Here is an 18,523-nt window from a genome sequence, read left to right on the forward strand (position 1 = left end):
GTGTCTTAGTTGATAGTTCCATGGGAATGTCAACTCAATGCATGGCAGCTGTGAAAAAGGCAAACTCTATGCTGGGGATAATTAGGAAAGGAATTGAGAATAAAACTGTAAAGATTGTCATGCCTTTATATAAAGCAGTGGTGCGACCGCACTTGGAGTACTGTGTTCAGTTCTGGTCGCCACATCTCAAAAAGGATATTGAGGAGATAGAAAAAGTGCAGAGAAGGGCAACGAGGATGATTGAAGGATTGGAGCACCTTCCTTATGAGGAGAGGCTGGAGCATTTGGGACTCTTTAGTTTAGAGAGGAGACGTCTGAGGGGGGATATGGTTGAAGTCTATAAAATTATGCATGGGGTAGAAAATGTTGACAGAGAGAAATTTTTCTCTCTTTCTCACAATACTAAAACCAGGAGGCATACATTGAAAATGCTGGGTGGAAGAATTAGGACTAATAAAAGGAAACACTTCTTCACGCAACGTGTGATTGGTGTTTGGAATATGCTGCCACAGGAGGTGGTGATGGCCACTAACCTGGATAGCTTTAAGAGGACCTTGGACAGATTTATGGAGGAGAAGTCGATCTATAGCTACCAGTCTTGACCTCCTTGATCTGAGATTGCAAATGTCTTAGCAGACCTGGTGCTCGGGAGCAGTAGCAGCAGCAGCAGCAGAAGGCCATTGCTTTCACATCCAGCATGTGAGCTGCCAAAGGTAACTGGTGGGCCACTGCAAGTAGCAGAGTGCTGGTCTGGATGGACTCTGGTCTGATCCAGCAGGCTCTTTCTTATTTTCTTATGAACTCACACCTGGCAATGAACAGCCCAAGCACATACTAAGAACTCTAGCATGGCTTTTGTTGTTGTTCCCATCATGGGTGACTGGTAGAAGACCCCATTTGCTATGTCTCAGATTATGAAGCAATAAACCAGTATGCTCAGTTCAACTTTCAATATCTGTCCAATGTGAGTTGGATTGGACCAAATACTTCACTTGTCCTGGCTTGTCAAAAAATAACATACAGAATCCTTCCATGCTTAGAAAAAGCAACACCCATCAGATCAGCAAAATCCCATTGTTAAATGGGGGCTAATGTCCCCATTGTTAACTTTGTAGCTTGCCTTTCAAAACAAGCCTAATTTGGCTGCCCTCAGGGCATAACATCAGTTCAGTTTGTTGTCTAAGATTTACCATTAAATGCTATTTGGTTTCTCATTTCTTTGTTCACAGATCTATAGCCAAGTTTGCCTGTGGAAGTTGTATTAATAATTGGCATGATAACAGTTTGCAGGCAACTGTTAAGTCCCAGAAAAGAAACAAAAATGTTAACCACTAAACTAAAGTTTATTTGAGGGGTTTTTTTTAAACTGCATGATTAGAGTTTTACGACAAGCCATTTGTACTCGTTTGTGCTCTTTAAAATTCTTTGAGCCTTGTGGTTAACAAAATAACTGCTGTTACAGTATACTTGTTACTCTTATACAGTGTGCTTTAATGACATAAAATGGATGTCCCAAGGATAAAATTACATGCTTCATACTGCTCTGTCTTGTCTTGTGGATTTAAGCTCAGTAATCTTTCAAAAATTGATCATTAGCAGCCCATCTTTCATAATGCTACAATTCGTTGGAAATCTGGAGAACAATACTTACAAAAATCAGTGTAGGTGGTATTGGCAGGCAACATTGTGGAGGGTTGGGGTTACTATCCTTAGAGATAAATACACAGTGGCCGAGAAAGAAGAAGCAGACCTAGATCTGACAGAGAGTTTTACACATAGCAACAGTGAAACCTCTAAGTGGCAAAAGCATCAGTTTGATATTCCTGCAAGATGCAAAACTGTCAAAATACAGATAGTCCCATTATAGAGCATTGGCATGACTATTTTTATACTGCAAAATGTTGCCATCACAGTCACATTATCAGGGACTTGACACATTCTTGCAAATTATCTTCTGTTTTAAACACTAGAGTCTCCACTGTGTCTACATCACTGGTGGGTTGACCCACAACTCAGAGGCACTCTAGTTTAAGGTAGATTGCTAGGGCCATCATATGCATATATTCTCAGAAGTAAGACTCAGTATAGTCAATGGGACTTACTAGTAAGTGTGCTTAGGAATGAAAACTACATGATCACCATATTCAAAGGGTTTTTTTATATATAAGACATCGAATGAAGAAGTAGCATCTATTTGCCAATAGAAGAATGGTAGATCTATTATTTTGGTCACTTCTGTTCTGGAGACTGCCCCATGGAAATCACAGTAGACAGTGTATACGAACATGGCATGCCAACAACTCCCATTGGTGTTATTATTGAGTCAGCACCTTCAGTATTCACTGAAGGGGAAAAAAGGAGTTGACAGTGGAATGTAAACTGAGCTATGGGGTTGAGTAATAGAGGAATAATAATGTGTAAATGTTTGCAAGCACAGGGTTAACCAAGGTCTACTTCAAAAATGAAGAAATGCAAGGGTAGAGACAAGGATAATTTGTTTACTGCTTATGGCTTTGGGTAAAATGGTCTGGCCCAATTGTCCATCATCCGCAGACTAAGGGACAGCTAGACCAGACTACCCAGGGTCATATGGAAAGGAGGATACAAATGAAGATGGGAAGGATACAGATGAATTTAGAGAGCATTACTGTCTCTTAGTTTTGGTCAACAAGTTGTTTGGCTGGAGGACCACTTGAATGAGGCAACTACTTCAAGCCCCACCCATTCCCCTGTTCTATTTTTATTCACTCTTGTACTGTATGCTACTCTTCCTTACTTCTGGTTTGAGGAAATTTCTACATTAATTTTAGAAAAAAATTTGTAGCAGTTGCTCTAGCTTACCATCCTTTGGTTTCTTTGTTCCTTTACAATCATGTTTCTAGTGTGCCTATATGCATTTATAAAAGCAATTGATGCAGCTGTATATTTTATTGAGACTTTTTAGATTTTATTTACTTCATTTATCCCAGGTTAGACCCAAAATGACTTACACTGTGCTCTTCTCCATTTTGGGTGTGCGTGTTCTCCTGTGCATTGGTGAAACACCATCCCAAGAGCATCTTGAAACAACTCTTTGTGCAGTCACATCAACACTATTTTAACATCATGTTTTATCAGGTGCACGTACCTTTTAAACCATTGTTGCTGTTTTATTTCCTTTCTTTAATTAGCTTAAAACAAGGTGTGATTTCTCTTTTTTAAAGTTAGTTCAGGCATGAGGATTTGGGGGTGGGAGGGTTGCTGCTGCTTCCTCCTCCTTTTTCATTCAGTTAAAAGATGAAATAATAGGATTGTATTTAAAGATACTGCCTACATTCCATATTATCCAACTGAAAAGATCATGGTTTTGTACATCTCTGAACAGATTCAGTAGACAATCAGCAAATAACTAAGTTTCCAATATACTATACCAAGTTCCATTGGCTGTGCAGGAAAGAACAGAAAGAACAAAAGAATTGATATATACCGGCAGAATTTTTAGATCACAAGGAAAAGGCAGAATTTTTAGATCGCAAAATTGTATTGCTGTCCGGAAATTTGCTAGGAAACAAGCATGAAGTGCAGATATGGGCAGAGATGTGAAATGGCCTTTAACATCTGCTTTCTATACTTAGTGACCCACAGTAGCTTCACATCCCACAGCTACCTGCACATCCAAGGAAGCCATAATTTCATTTTTATTTTGGTTTTTCTTTTGTTTTTAATGTGTTCCAGCTGCTCCTTCATGAATAGAACCAAGGGCAATTTAGTCACAAAATGCCAGCGCTAATAGTGAAGCAGCCAAGGCCGCCTTGTAGCTTGCCTTCCATTGACAAACCCAAGAGAAATTTAGTCCCAAGAAAACACCAATATAAGCAATGAAATAATAAAATATGTTAAACAGATAAGAAGACACTGGTGAATGTATAGTACAGTCTTCCCCAATCAAAGGTTAATTAAAGGCAACACAAAAAATTAACACATTTTTTTTTTGCCTTTTCTCTTCAAAAAGTTGAAAACTCATGCAATGTGCCAGAATCTGTGATAAGCAATTGGTGGACAAGCTCATATATGTAGAACCCCAGTCCAGATATTATGGGCCGCTAATATGAGTGTGGGTCCTCTGAGATGTCCTGCTTCACATTAACCTTCCAGATTACTCTCTAGCCAGCACACAGGAGGCTTTGCTAGCTTCAGTAGTAAGTCTCTTTATTGTTTCCAGCTGGGATAGAACCCTAACTAGGGTGGCCAGGCTTTAGAAGGCAACCCCATAGACTCATTCCTCCAATGCCACTTGATAGTGCATGGGAGAGTGAGAGGGTAAAATGTCACCCCACACCTCCAGTTCTGTCTGTGTAACTAAAATGACACCACTGCACCAGGAGATGCTCTAGGATTCCCCCAACACTCTGCTGTGTAGTTAGGCCACTTTTGGTTACACAACTAGAAGTGATGTCATGGAATGCCATTATGGTGTCCTCCCCTTCCCCCACTCCAGTCTCCCAGGAGTTGCCAGTCAGGCTTGGCAACCAGCAACACATGGAACCTGGGGAGCATTGGCAATGGTATGCTGCCAAACCCTGGAAGTGATGTCATGTGTCGGTGGTAAAACCTACCCCCTTCTGCTAAATTATTATTATACTAGCAATAAAGCCCATTGTGCGAAAAAAAAGGGTTCTAGAAAACTGTTTCTCCCAGGTCTAGAGAGGTGGATGGGGCATATCTACAGGAAATGGTGCCTGGCTCAAGCACTTAAATTGCACCCACACAAGCATCCCAGCTTTGTCATGGAGGGGCAGCAGGGTGCCAGTGAAGATGGGGAGAGTTCTCCACATTCCATCCCCCCCACCTGCAAACCTGGATCCTAGCTTTGCAATGGGGAGGAACCCAGTAGGGTACCTGTGAATATGGGGAGCCCATTGTGTGAAAAATGGGCTCAAGCAAGTGAGAATCTGCAAGTGGAGACTCAAGAGGATATTACTCCCACATTTTCCCTGTCCTCCCCCTTCTTCTTTGCTGTTCATTCTCCATCCTATCACCTCTTCTCTTAATCTTCTCTATTTTTGTCTCACTGCCCCAGCTCTCTTTCTGGCCTCCTACCCCAGCTCTCTCTTTCCCAGCTTTGTTTTTAACTTTCTGTCCTTCTATCCCAGCTCTCTCTTCCCTACTTCCTGAACTCTCTTTTTGCCCCCCTTACTCCAGTGCTCTCTTTCTGCCCACTTATTGCAGCTCTCTCTCTTTCTCTCTTCCTACCCCAACTTTCTAGTTTCTATATTTTTGCCACCCTACGCCAGCTCTTTCTGGCCATCTATCCTAGCTCTCTTTTTCTGTCTCTCCCCATCACTCATTCTATTTCTGTCCCTACTGCAACTCTCTCCTTCTCACTTTCCCCCAGCCCAATTCTTGGTAGGATGCCTGGAATGCTCTGGGTGGGGATGGTGAGGCCTCTCCCTTCACAACTCTGCTTTCATTACCTCAGCCAGAACCATTCCAGGTGCAGCAAGGCCTTCTCCAAATAGCCTGTTCAGTCCAGGTGACCTGTTCAGTCCAGGCTGCTAGTGCCAGGCTCACAGCTGACTTACTCCAGAGTTTGCTCAGGCAAAAAATAGGACAGTCTTTTGAAGACCCCTATTGAAGAGTTGGCTCAGAAGAATGAGACAGCCATGTGAGGACCAGAGAACTTTAAGAAGTGTTACTGGCTAACTGGAAGGTCTCCTTAATAATCTGTTCTATAATCTTTCCTGGTATTGATGTCAGGCTGACTGGGTGGTAGTATTACTTGGAAGACATCCTGATTTTTTTGTTTTTTTTTAAATACATCCTGGATACTAGTGGTTAGTTAGTTAGCTAGTTACTAAGGAAAGAAAGAAAATGCAATATTTGCTCAATTTGCTGGGAGGTTAGAAATGAGCATAAATACTGCAAAAATGCAATCAATGAGTAGATACAGAGGATGGGAAAATTCCGAGAGAATTGGCATCTGACCCTCCAAGCTAAGAATTAGCCCTGCATATATTTGTTTCTTGCTCACTAAGCACAACATAGAACTGAATGAGACTATGCTGCAGTCTAAAAAATAGATACATCGATAGATTTTACAAATTTTACAAATATAAATGCACAATATAAAAACCATGGGTCCATCTCCTTAGTTATAACCATCTATCTTAAAAGAAATGTTAATCCTATCTTTGTACAGATTTCTGTTCTTTACAATGGTGATGTAATACATCATTTGTTTCCATATATGGATATCTCTTAGCTGTTTAGATCTTACAAGACAAGTCAATCTTTCCATACACTGAGCTCTCTCACCCATCCAAACAAGATGGATTTTTAAAATAATTATTTGTTCTCTCACAGTAGGGACTGTAGCTTTTTACAGTAGTGAACAAGAATTAATCTAGCAGCAACAGTGCTTGAATGCATAAGAATAGGTAAGAACAGCCCAGCTGGATCAAGCCAGCAGTCCATTTATTCCAGCATTCTCTCTTACACAGTTATTCTAGCAAGCCAGTTATTCTGGAGGTCCAGCAACTCTGGCATAGAGGACAAAGTCCTCCCTTCTTGAGAATGAACTGGTGTTTTGAGGCTTAATGGCTCTGGATGTGGAGCTCCCCTTTCATTGCCATAGCTAGTAGACACTAATGTACCTCTTCCCCATGAATCCGTCCAATCCCCTTTTAAAGCCATGTATGCTTGTGGCAGTCGCTGCATCCCCTGGCAGTGAATTCAACATTTTAGTCACTCCTCGTGTAATGTAGAAAATATCCTGTAATCTTTTTAGAACCATTCCAGATCCTGTAGTCTCCCCTTATCACCAAAACTGAAATCTTTTTCCACATCTTCCCTCCTAGTTCATTAATTTGATCTCTAACTGCCTCAATGGCCACAAATGGGTGTAATGTTTGAATAAAGTGTATGGCTGTTGGCTTAAATAACATTTAATATGTCAAATTAAAATCCAGAACTCGGTTACACTATCCGAGCCTCTGTGCAATGATTATTTACCTCACTGGGTATCTGGGATGTCAGACCTAGGTCTTTGAACCTGGGTCTCCCAGATTCTAGCCTGAGGCTCAAACCATTATGTGCACTCTCCTGTGTCATTGTCTTTCAGTCATGGTTTTGATTTGTTTCCTTGATAGCAGTTCCATCCACCTTACCTGCCTGGCAAATCATTAAAAAAATAAATAACACGGGCAGGAAGCAAGCATAGATTATTTGTAAAGAGAGATTAAAGTATGTTTTGGAGAGTCATTACTTTGCATGGTTTATGCAGACACTGCCATCTCTGCTCCAACATGTTTGGCAGTTTTCTGAACATTTTTTTTTTGCCATAAAGTCACGTTGACTTATGGCAACCCCATAGGATTTTCAAGGCAAGAGATATTCAGAAGTGGTTTGCCACTGCCTTCCTCTGTGTCATGGCCCTGGTGTTCCTTGGAGGTCTCCTACCCAAATGCTTGCCACAACTGACCCTATTTCACTTCTGTGAAATCAGACTATGTGGGTCAAAGAGTTTGACAGTACAAACCCTGAAAAATGTGCACACCAGAGCTGAAAGCAGAAGAAGTGCAGAATTAATACAGCACAATCAACTCTCCAAAGAGGACCAGAGACTTGCAAGGCAAACTTCCAAAATTGTGATAAATGAATGAATGAAATAATTTCAAATTCCATCTAGGTTTGCCACCCTCAAGCTGGGGGCTATAAATCTCCTGGAATTACAGCTGATCTCCAGATGACAAAAATCAATCCCCTGAGAAAATGGCTGGTTTGGAGGGTATGGTATTATAATTTATTGAAGTCCCTCCCCAAATTTTGTCTTCTCCAGGCTCCATCCTCAAGTGTTGCCTATCCTAAACCCTCCCCATCTGTTATCACCATATGTGATCAGGCACATGTGCCTATATGAATGTGAAACACTCACGAGGTAGAGTCCAGAACCACACTTAAATAGTCCCATGTAAGCAAGTGGCCTTCTTGACCATATCTCTTACTCTTTGCCTAGGGAGCTCCTTTCTTGGATTTTAACCCCAGATATAACCAGATCAATTCTGCTCATGTTCGTAATAAGAATCTGTGGCTGGGTGGCTGAGTGCTGCCACACACTTGGAAGGAATACTAAGAACCCAGGCACACTTGAAAATCAGAACTGAAAATGAGAAACCAAGTTTACTAAAGAGGCATCATGCACAGCATCAAAGCAACAGAAATTAGCTATCTGGATGCAAGATTGATTCTAAGCCCCAAGTGTCTGAGAGAGCAACTTAGCTACTCTAATGGAAGGAAGGATAAAGGGGAGCACAAGGGAGAGAAGATGTGAGACAGGAAGATTGAGCGAGCGAGAGAGAGCTCTGGCCGCCAACCCTAGAGAGTCCAAGTGACTGAATAGCAAAGAAATCCAGTAGGGCTGCGGTATTAGGGAGGCTCTCTCAATCAAAATAAATCAAAATCGGTGGTCTTGGAGCAGAAAAGAGGCTCCCTTTGGGGCAGGGGTCTGTTCCCAGTCACAGGCCAAATAGAGAGTGGCAGGGGGGCAGGTTTCCATTCATGACAGGACAGATTTACAATGCAGGGGAAGGATTCTAAAAGATTTCCAAGCATAAAAATTTGGGCAAATTTATGAAATGATACAGAGGTAACTGACCTAAATATTGGAGTAGATCTCACATGAGGTAATTGGATATGGCAATAGTAATAATGACAGAGCCTGTGAAGACTAAAAGTCTTCTGATAAGATTTTGGCATCCTTTGCTAATGAGCTGAATAGCATTTCTGGTTGATTCCATTTGCTCATGATCTCCCAGTGACTACCTACTCACTTTCAGCTAACAGAGTGGAGTCAGGTGTCCCTTGTGTCCCCTTTTCAGTCTCTTCCTTTCACTCTGTGCTGGCGAAAGATTTATTACTTGCTTTTCCATTCAAAATGTGGAGGGAGTAGGTCTCAAGCACCAAGGTGGAAGCAACAGGGACAAAATGGAAGCAGTGTAATACAAAATGTGCCTACTTTTAGAGTGTCTTCCTCGACCTGCACTGTAAACTGGGACTCCTATTTCTGAGGAATTGTTGTACTGCTCTTTGTGTGTGTGGGCAGCAAACTTTAAAACAGTAATTTCTTGGAACGCAGTAATTTCTTGGAAAAGGAAAGGGTAAAAAAGCACAGTAACTTCTTGGAAAAGGAAAAGGTGAAAATATGCCTAGGGAAAAAAAAGCAAGTTGGTGTGGAAACGGCTTTGAAATCTCCTAAATGCATTAGCAAGTCTCAGTTGTCATGAAGTAAAAGCATATGAACCTGCTGGATCAGCTCAGTTGACTAATCTAATCCAGCATCCTGTTTCATACAGTAGCCAACCAGCAGCATGACTCCATGTAGAAGATCCCAAATTCAATAACTCCAGATGAAAGAATCAGGTAGTTGGAGTATGAAAGACTTCCATCTGAAACCCTGGAGAGTCACTACCAGTCTGAGTAGACAATATGACCTTGAGTGAACAGTGGCCTGATTCATTATAAGGCAACTTCATAAGAGACTGTCTGTGAATATGGAACTTCCATTGGGTCACCAGGGCTAGTTCAGTAGAAGAGGATCGCACCAACCATGGAACAGCTATTCAGTATAACTGGTTAAATTAATTTTTCTTCCCATTGCACCACGTTTGGCGGGGGTGGGAGGTATGTGCACAAAACAAAGCCATTGATGGACCTATCCGCCTTCAATTTGCCAATCTCTTTGTATAGCCATGTATGTTTATGGCCATCATGATTTAATCATTCTTTGAATAAAGTATTTCCTTTATGTCTGTCATGAATCTATTACCCAGTTTCATTGGGTGCCTCCAAATTCAGTATTGTGGGAAAGGGAGAAAAAAATTCTTTATCCACTTTCTCCACCCGATCCATAATTTTATAGATCTTTATCTGTCCCCTCCTAGTTGTCCTTTTTATGTACTGAAAAGTCCCAAACTCTTTAGACTTCCTTCATAGAAAATATGATCCAGCGCCAGAAGTTCTGGAAAACTGAATATATATACAATATAATATACAATATACAATATGTGTGTGTGTGTGTGTGTATATATAATATACAATATGTATATGTAAGCTCCAAATATATAATGTGTGAATTAAACAAATGTATGTTTGGAAGCACATGTATTACACAAGTATGTGTACCAGAGATGTAGGGTTGATGGTGGCTCTCAAAATAGAATACCCTCAGAAGCCCTTCTCATGTTATCCCAGATAACCAATGTAATAAAACAAGCATTAAAACAACATATTAAAAACAAATCTAAAAACAATGTTTCCTCAACCAGAAAGGCATTTATCCAGCTATGATGAGATTTTAAAGGCTCTTAACTTATAAACCTGAATTTATCTTGATAGAACATGTGGATACAGTTCTGGGTTTCTAATGGGACAGTCATAATCTGAAAACCATTGTCTTTTACAAAATAACCCCATTTCTAGCCTGGAAGAGCAATTTCATTCAGCAGCTGTTAGAACGAAATTTGTTTTCTATTTCTTCCTGCACCATAATTCACTAAAGTAAATATTATTGCACACAGTTTGTTTGTAAATTGTGTCTCACACCTGTAATTTACAGCTTCCAAGCTGTTTTCCCCCTCCCTGTTTGAATGTAGACAATGCATGCATAAAATTGCAGTCAATGAATATGTAGAATACCTCTATCTGTAATTGAGAATAGGGGTACTGCTTGCCTGAATGCTTGCTGCCAACCCTAGCAGTAGAATGAAGAAGGGGAGATGCAAGGGTCCCATACAAGGAGCTCAACCCCATAGGCATTCTGCAAGTCAGATTCATACAACAAAGAGTTGTAAGTCAAGACCTGTATAGAGGGAACACATCACTTGAATGGGACAAGGGCAGAAGGTCACTCTTGCCATTTCTGCCTGATGTGGTAAACCAAGGGGTCTCATCCTTCTTGCTTTCTTACCCTGACCTGAAGCCAGACTGGAAAAGGTCCAGGGCATATGAGTTATCCAAGAAGATTTGGGATTGGTTCACTACCATTCTCTCAGTCATTTTGTCCAGAAAGATACTTCAGTGACAATTACCCAAGCCTCCACACTGGCCACGGAAATAGTGCATTCCTCAGACATCCTGTTTCAGATAACAATGACACCCAGCTACTACTACTGAACCTCCCCAATGCCTCACTCCAAACAGAAACCATTCAACAGTTCCAGGTATAATCTTGATGTGTTGAGGTAAGAGACATTCAGCAGGTATAGCTCTGTGTCAGTATGGGTTCTGGTTTCCACTGAAGTAACTGGTCTCTCTCTCTCTCTCTTTCTCTCTAGTGGTGAGGGACCTTCTTTCACTCATTGTGTATACTGTCTGAGCCCAGCTGCATGCTCCAGGCCAAGAGCCACAGAGCCAAGAGGTTGCACCTTTGGTGAAACCCTCTGTTTGAAATACACCACAGATCTCAATTACCTGTTAAAGACGAGCAGAAACCATGGAGTAGGTGGAGTTGGGCATCTTAGCCAGGAAACAAAGGGGAAAATCTCCAAGTAACAGCCCACTTTAGGCCAGTGGGGCTATTCTGGCTTGAGCATTCTTTGGAAATGCACCACAGATTTCTGTTACCTGCATTCAGCCACTTAACATGTTTAAAAAATTGGGCACCCTTTTGCTCATTTTTTTGGACCAGAAGCAGAATTCACTTGCAGGCACTATGTCCGTCGAGTAGAAACTGTAAATAGGCTGTAGCTCTGCGACATGTAACTTGGTTTCCCGGATGTTCCAATAACGCCATTGTATGTTTCACAGGTTCAGTGTTATATTTTAAAGAAGTGTCTTTAACTAATTATCACCACAAAGATACAGCAGTTCCCAACACTGTACTTTGTCAACTGTTGCATCAGAGTGTAATAATATTTAAACTTTGCAGTTGGAGAATCACAAGCAAAGGTGTTTGCGGTGGGGGGGGGGGTCGGAGGAGGTTTTTAATTTACCCTTTCTTTCAAATCTTTCTTTTGCAGTGAATGTTAGAGAAGAACAGCAGAGTTCAATGTTTGCTTACTCATTTAAAATATTCATGTGACTGTTTTCTCCTGAGCATCTCAGAGCCCATATACAGTTGCTTCATTGACATGAATGGAATTTTCACAAGAATACAATCTGTGGCTGTTTGGATTTTCTTCATGCAACAGAAGGATTCCCAAGCATAATCTTACATAAGAGTGAGTCCTTGCAATAAAACAGGTTGCTCAATTTTGTGTATCAGTTCTTTGAAGCCCTCTTTCATCCATACTGGTATCCTGAAATTTATCATGTATACTGATGAAGCAATGCACATAGGATTCCCAGCTGTCTGGTCATTAGATACAATCACCCACCAATTCATGCAGTTGCCTGCTGCCCTCCGCCGATCAGCAAGTAGAAACAGGCCAGCCCAAGCGGGTCAGTGTTCTGAATACCCAGTGTGATGATAACATCAATTTTCGGTCATTGCAGAAATGCTGGCATTGCACCCGGAGACTCTCTAACACCTCCCCCCCCCCCCCAAAAAAAAATAAGAGTTTTTGAAGAGAGTACTAGAGCATCCTGTGTGAGATGCTGGTGCTTCTGTGTCAACCTGAAGGTGACATCATCATGCTGGGCATGCAAATCACTGCCCCTGAACCCACCTCCTTAAAGCTTTCACCAGTTGCCAGGAGGGACCTGGCAACATACATGCACAGGACCAGAGTTTTCACCATTTTTAAAGCATCTGGCCCATTGGCAGTGTGTTATGACAAAAGGAGTGAAGGCTTGGGTGAAAAGGAAGCAAATAGAATTAGAAGTCTGAATTAGTTTGATTCGGTCCTCCAGCCCAGTTACATACTACTTGCTGTTGCATGCATCTATGCCCTGACCATTTTTAAAAAGTGAAAAGTAGTCTCACAGGCTGCTTTTTTCTCCTTCACTGACTCTCATTATGTCCACCTTTCTCCCAGATAACTGGCATGAAGGGTGGGTAATAATAAAATTAGTCAACACAACTTAATTGTGACAGGGTCTAAATAAAGTAAGGACATTGATTACTTAAAAAAAAAAAGAATTAACTGCTCCATCCTATGTGGAGTTTCTTAAGTCTAAGCCCTTTGAAATCAATGGGACTGGCATGACTTTGCAGAAGACTGTACTAGGGATGAGCACCACTTTTTAAATGCATATTTTTTTGCTTTTGGATTTGATAGTCCCGGACTATTTTCAACCCAAACAGCCAAATCCCAATATCCACTTTCTCATAATATTTGAAAATGTCTGGGTTTATTATACTCAAACCTGAAAAATTCCTACTGCCTCCCCTAGCTCCATGTCGCCTAGGAGCTGGGAGGTAGTGGTGCTGGCAACATGTCCCAAGCAGCCTGACTCATGCTGAATTTTTTTTCAGCATAATATGATATCTACTTTTCAGATCACTTTAAACTGCTGCTTTTTTTCAGAAGGAAAATAACACTGTCAAAGAAAGGGATTTGCCTGCCCAGGTCTAATGGTGTTCTATCGCAGTTTTATCATGAGTCTCTCCAAAGAACATTTCCCCTAGACTTCTGAGAGAAGGAGGCTGCACAAGGAAACCTGAATGCCCTTAAGGTGCGTGTGTGTTAACAAAAATAATGATTCAGTGGCAAGGGATTCTATTAATTAGGGCTTTCTTCACTTGAAGCAAATAAGGACTCTCACAACCCTGATGAGAACAGTAATTCCACTGGGCATGCCAAGCTCCAAGTACAGAGCTGGAGGTTACACAAAAGAATCCTGTGAGTGTTACATGAAATGCAATATTTACAATTGGAGCACACAATTGAGAATTCTATTTGGAAAAAAGTTTTTTATGTGTGAGAAGGGTCTTAGGCCACGGATGACCAGCTGCGACATCCTTGAGCCAGGTACAGTGTGATCCTAAGCACAGTTGCATTCTTCTAAGCCTACTGACTTCAGTGGACTCTGTGTAGTATTGGATTGCACTGTTAGTTTTAAAGACCAAGACCAAGTACAGCTCTTTTATTTCTAAGCTGTCTTTGAATGGCTTGAGATCATTGCTTGAGAAGGGCTGAGGAAAGATTGATGGAAATCCTTTGCCTTTCTAGAACAGAATCATATTCCTTTGACAGAATAACTGGCTGGCAAGATCAAATACATTAAACCAGGACACCAGCTGTAAATTCAGTATTGTGATATATGTTACAGAATGCAAGCATTGAAAAATCAACTTGGAGTTCTTCGTTCCCATTTTGGTGACCACAGATCACACACACACACACACACACACACACACACACACACACACACACACACACACACACACACACACACACAGAGGGAGAGAGAGAGAAAGAAAGGGAAAGATGGACAGAGAGAGAGAGAGAGAGAGAGAGAGAGAGAGAGAGAGAGAGAGAGAGAGGCTTGAGCAACCTGCTGTCACTTATTTCAACTTGGATGATTTCAACATTTTGGGTTTGGGAGTATGTCCAACAGAAATCTGTCCAGTGGTTTTCTTTTGTGCAGCCAGGCCATTCTAATTATTTTAACACACTGCATTTACATAGTTTGCATTTTTCATTGACCTTTTGTTTGTCATTTGGGCTGTTCATTCCAAAAATGCTTAATCTATCTATCTATCTATATATATAAAAAGCTAACCATTCGTTTGTTGGTCTTGTCCTAACGCCTAAACAGCTGGACGGATCGCCCCCAAATTTTCACAGGATGTCCCTCCCTGCTGCGGGCAGGTAATTGGACCTTCAAATTGCCAAAAGTCCATACCTGAGCCAGGTAAAACATCTTTTTCCTGGTGCACCAGGCCATGAAGCTGGCTGTGTTTAACTGTCACCCTTAAAATGTTTGTGCGGCATGTCTGTGGCCTGAGGGCTTGGTATGAGGGCTTAGAATGTTCATGCACATGGGCAGAGATGAGCAGTGAAAACAGCAAATAGGTAATACTGGTAGGTAATACAAGTGGAAGTGAAACACATACACACTTTGCCGTGTGAGACGTCAGGTGGGGTTCCCCCCTACACACAAATGCAGGTAACTTTCACTCTCTGTGCCTCACCCAATACTACCACACAACACACATACTCTCATACACATTCACTTCATCCTCACACACCTCACTCTGCCCTCCCTCACATCCAACCACCACTTACCCACTTCCTCACCTGTATTCGCCACAGCATTCTTTTACTAAAAGCAAGCTGGAGTTTGCCTTTTTCTTCTAAGAAAATCCGCGGTGTGGGGACGAACCAACACTACTGGCTCCGCTTCTTTTGCATGTGGTCCTTTAAAAACTCAGGGAGCTGGCCTTGATCTGAGCGCCTCATCACCCTGCCTCTGCTGCCTGATTGGGATAGCCTCCTTGCCCCAGTTCTGTCTTACCCAAGCCAGGACTGTGTGTGTCAACCAGCCTCATGGACTGCGGGATTCACACTCTGGACAGTTCCGTTGTGGAATGGAAAGGGTTACCTTTTATTAAAAACCAAGACAGCACCATATAATAATGTGAATTGAAAAGTAAAAAAGGGATTTGACCACCCCAAAATAAGAAGAAGAAGTAGTAGGAGTAGGAGTAGGAGTAGGAGTTTGGATTTATATCCCCCCTTTCTCTCCTGTAGGAGACTCAAAGGGGCTTACAACCTCCTTGCCCTTCACCCCTCACACCCTGTGAGGTGGGTGGGGCTGAGAGAGCTCCGGAAAGCTGTGACTAGTCCAAGGTCACACAGCTGGTGTGTGTGGGAGTGCACAGGCTAATCTGAATTCCCCAGATAAGCCTCCACAACTCAAGCTGCAGAGCTGGGAACCAAACCCGGTTCCTCCAGATCAGAGTGCACCTGCTCTTAGCCACTACGCCACTGCTGCTCCCAAAAGGCTATGCTGGGGATCATTTGACCTGCATGGATGTAACGAAAGCCACTTATATATAAGTTCTACTTTCTGCGCTGCCACCAATAATATTTTTCCCTCTATATAGCCCACTCAATACTGATTTCCCCCAGACACCACCCTTTGCGGGGAACACACAGACACTGACAGACAAATAATAAGACTGGAGAGGTTTTTATAGAACAAAACTTGGAACTTTTATTTGCTGGCTTTCACAAAGGCTTCTCAGGTAAACTGGAGAGGTTTAACGCTTGTTGGTTTCAGAATAAGTTTGTCTTAAGATGTTACTTCAGATTCATATGCACACCGACACACGCAGGTGTCTCTTAAGGGAAGATTTAGCTTTGAACTAATAAATTCCCTTACGCACGCAGACACTATTCCTCACTGCTCCAATACCCACTGATCACACCCAAGCACACAGTCCAAGCCCAGGAGATTCTGGCACACTTGGCCTCCCTCTCTCCCACTAGTCCTAATATGGCTTCACTGCCTCTGGACTGGCTCCTCCCAGACTGGTGATTCTCACAGGGGCAAGGCAGACTAGATAGGTCTGGGCAGTTTTAAAACCGCCAAGCTCCTGAAGGGCACGTCAATCTGCACCCAGTCAGGGCCTCCTCTCTCTGTCAAGCATACACCGCTTGGACAGGGACTGGACTTCTGTCAGCCAACTCTGCTGAGACAGAATCCTTTTCTTCCAGAGCTGACAGACTCCTCTCTGCCAGACTCTGCTCTGCTCTCTCTGACAGACTCCGATCAGCACTCAACTCTCCTCTCAGTGCCCTAAGCCCACTGGCTCCCCCTAGCTCTTGCCAAACGTTACTGGACCTTTTTCAGCCAATCAGGTCGGTTCTCTCCTTGTGGAGCCTTTTTTTCTTTTTCTGGCTGTTGCTAAGGCCTTCTCCCTTTGGCCTGCTGTACACCAGCCCTTCAGGGTGGGGCAAGTTCGTTACAATGGACATCTGTGTGGGTTGCGGACTGTGATGAGAAGGACAATTGCCACAGCAACGCATGGCCGGGCCCCACTAGTATTAAATATTCATATTAAACATTTTTTTAAAAGAAAATACACATACACAAAAAACAGAAAAAAGCACCTTTCCTTGCAGTCTGGTTTATTGCCATTCATCCATTGGTTTCAGACTTTCAAAAGCTTTAAAGTTTTTAAGGGAATGTAAAATTTCATTGAAAAAAGACGTGAAGTGAGACTCTCTCTGACTTCTTCGATTCAAAAATAACTACAATGGTAATGTGAAGTCCAGGACAGGTCAGGAAGTATGTGCTTTGAACTTTGTCATCATAGAAGTGGACCAGTTTTATCAAACGGTTGAGATCAGAGACTTTGTCAGTCATAATGAAAATGACATTGGGCCAGTGCATCACAGGGCAGAGAGAGCACTGCTAGATACCGATGTACACTGTTTGGGGCTTCCTGATAGGAGTGGGGAAGATGATAAACCTGAAAGCTCCCTGTCAAAATGTCAAACATTAAAGAAGCATTAACAGTATCATATTTCCTGGTGAAACTGGAAATTTCCCCCTAGATAGTCAGGATTGGCTTTTGCAGTTAAAATTTTCAATTCACATTGAGTTGTTAGTCAACTAAGTGCTCCATTAAAGTAAAAACTAAATTTGGCAAGAAGACTTTTTGAACTTCATTAGCCAATGTGGAGGCTGCACAGCCTTCTGAGGTTGACCACCAAATAGATGTTTCTTCTCACTGATTCTCAAAGATCTGTCCCCGTGTTTGTCGCTTTGTATGAGCATTGTGCAAGTTGACCAAGGATGGGAGAAATTTCCACTCTGACAACTGTGCCTGAGCCTTCAAAAGACTGGTAAGCACATCAGCTTCTAATAGTAAATTGCTTTCAGGAGGAGCAAGGATTGGATGACGAAACCATGAACTATATTTCTTTAATATGGTTTCCAAGATGCAGTTTACATCCAAGCCTGGGGGTTGGGGTGGGGGGGAGCTGTTCAAAGATGTGATAGAGCTGTTGTCCTGGATGAGGGGCTATTCATCCCAGTGTATTCTGGCCTGTTGCTACCAACTTCTTCAGTTCATTGTGCGGAGAAGTGTGTATGGAGTGTATGGAGTTTTTTTTGACTGAAAAACAAGTGTCCATCTCATTTCTGGCTCAAGAAGAACATGATCTAATATGCTTTCTTGGAAGCAGCCAAGTGGGCCAGCCATTCTAGGAGTGAAAGCCAGCTGGCCTGGTGCTCTTGTTCACTTTGTGTTCTTTTTCCACATTGTCCTTGACCTCATCATAGGACAAGATACCCAGGTGGGAGAAGGTGGTCTCCAGCACCACCTGCTCCACTAGCACAGGTGCTCCCAGATAGATCAGTCTGCTCATTCACCAGTTGCCACAGTGCATAGGCTCCCTTCTTGTCTTCATTTTCTCTCCATACACAACCTGTGAGATCAGACAAAGAAGTAGCCAGAGGGAATTTCTGGAAACTGATTGAATACTCTCAGAGCCCTAATTTGGAGGAGAGTATACAAATTTGGAGGATATGCTTCTATTAGTTGTGTTTTCAACCTTTCTTGCACTCTTTTACTATTATATGACAAACTAGAAATAAAGCCCATTGAGTGAAAAAATACAAAGGGTTCTAGAAAACTGTTGTTTGCAAAGCT

General features: G+C 42.2%; 1 protein-coding gene and 1 pseudogene across 31 annotated transcripts in view; one reads left to right on the plus strand and one right to left on the minus strand.

Annotated features, from left to right (window-relative positions):
- The window catches only part of NRXN1 (neurexin 1), a 1,129,265-nt gene that overhangs the window by 618,981 nt on the left and 491,761 nt on the right, over window positions 1-18,523 (plus strand). The gene's annotated exons all lie outside the window — the stretch shown is intronic.
- Window positions 16,995-18,239, minus strand: LOC125442361 (annotated as a pseudogene).

The sequence above is a fragment of the Sphaerodactylus townsendi genome, linkage group LG01, assembly GCF_021028975.2.
Source record: "Sphaerodactylus townsendi isolate TG3544 linkage group LG01, MPM_Stown_v2.3, whole genome shotgun sequence".
Lineage (NCBI taxonomy): Eukaryota > Metazoa > Chordata > Lepidosauria > Squamata > Sphaerodactylidae > Sphaerodactylus > Sphaerodactylus townsendi.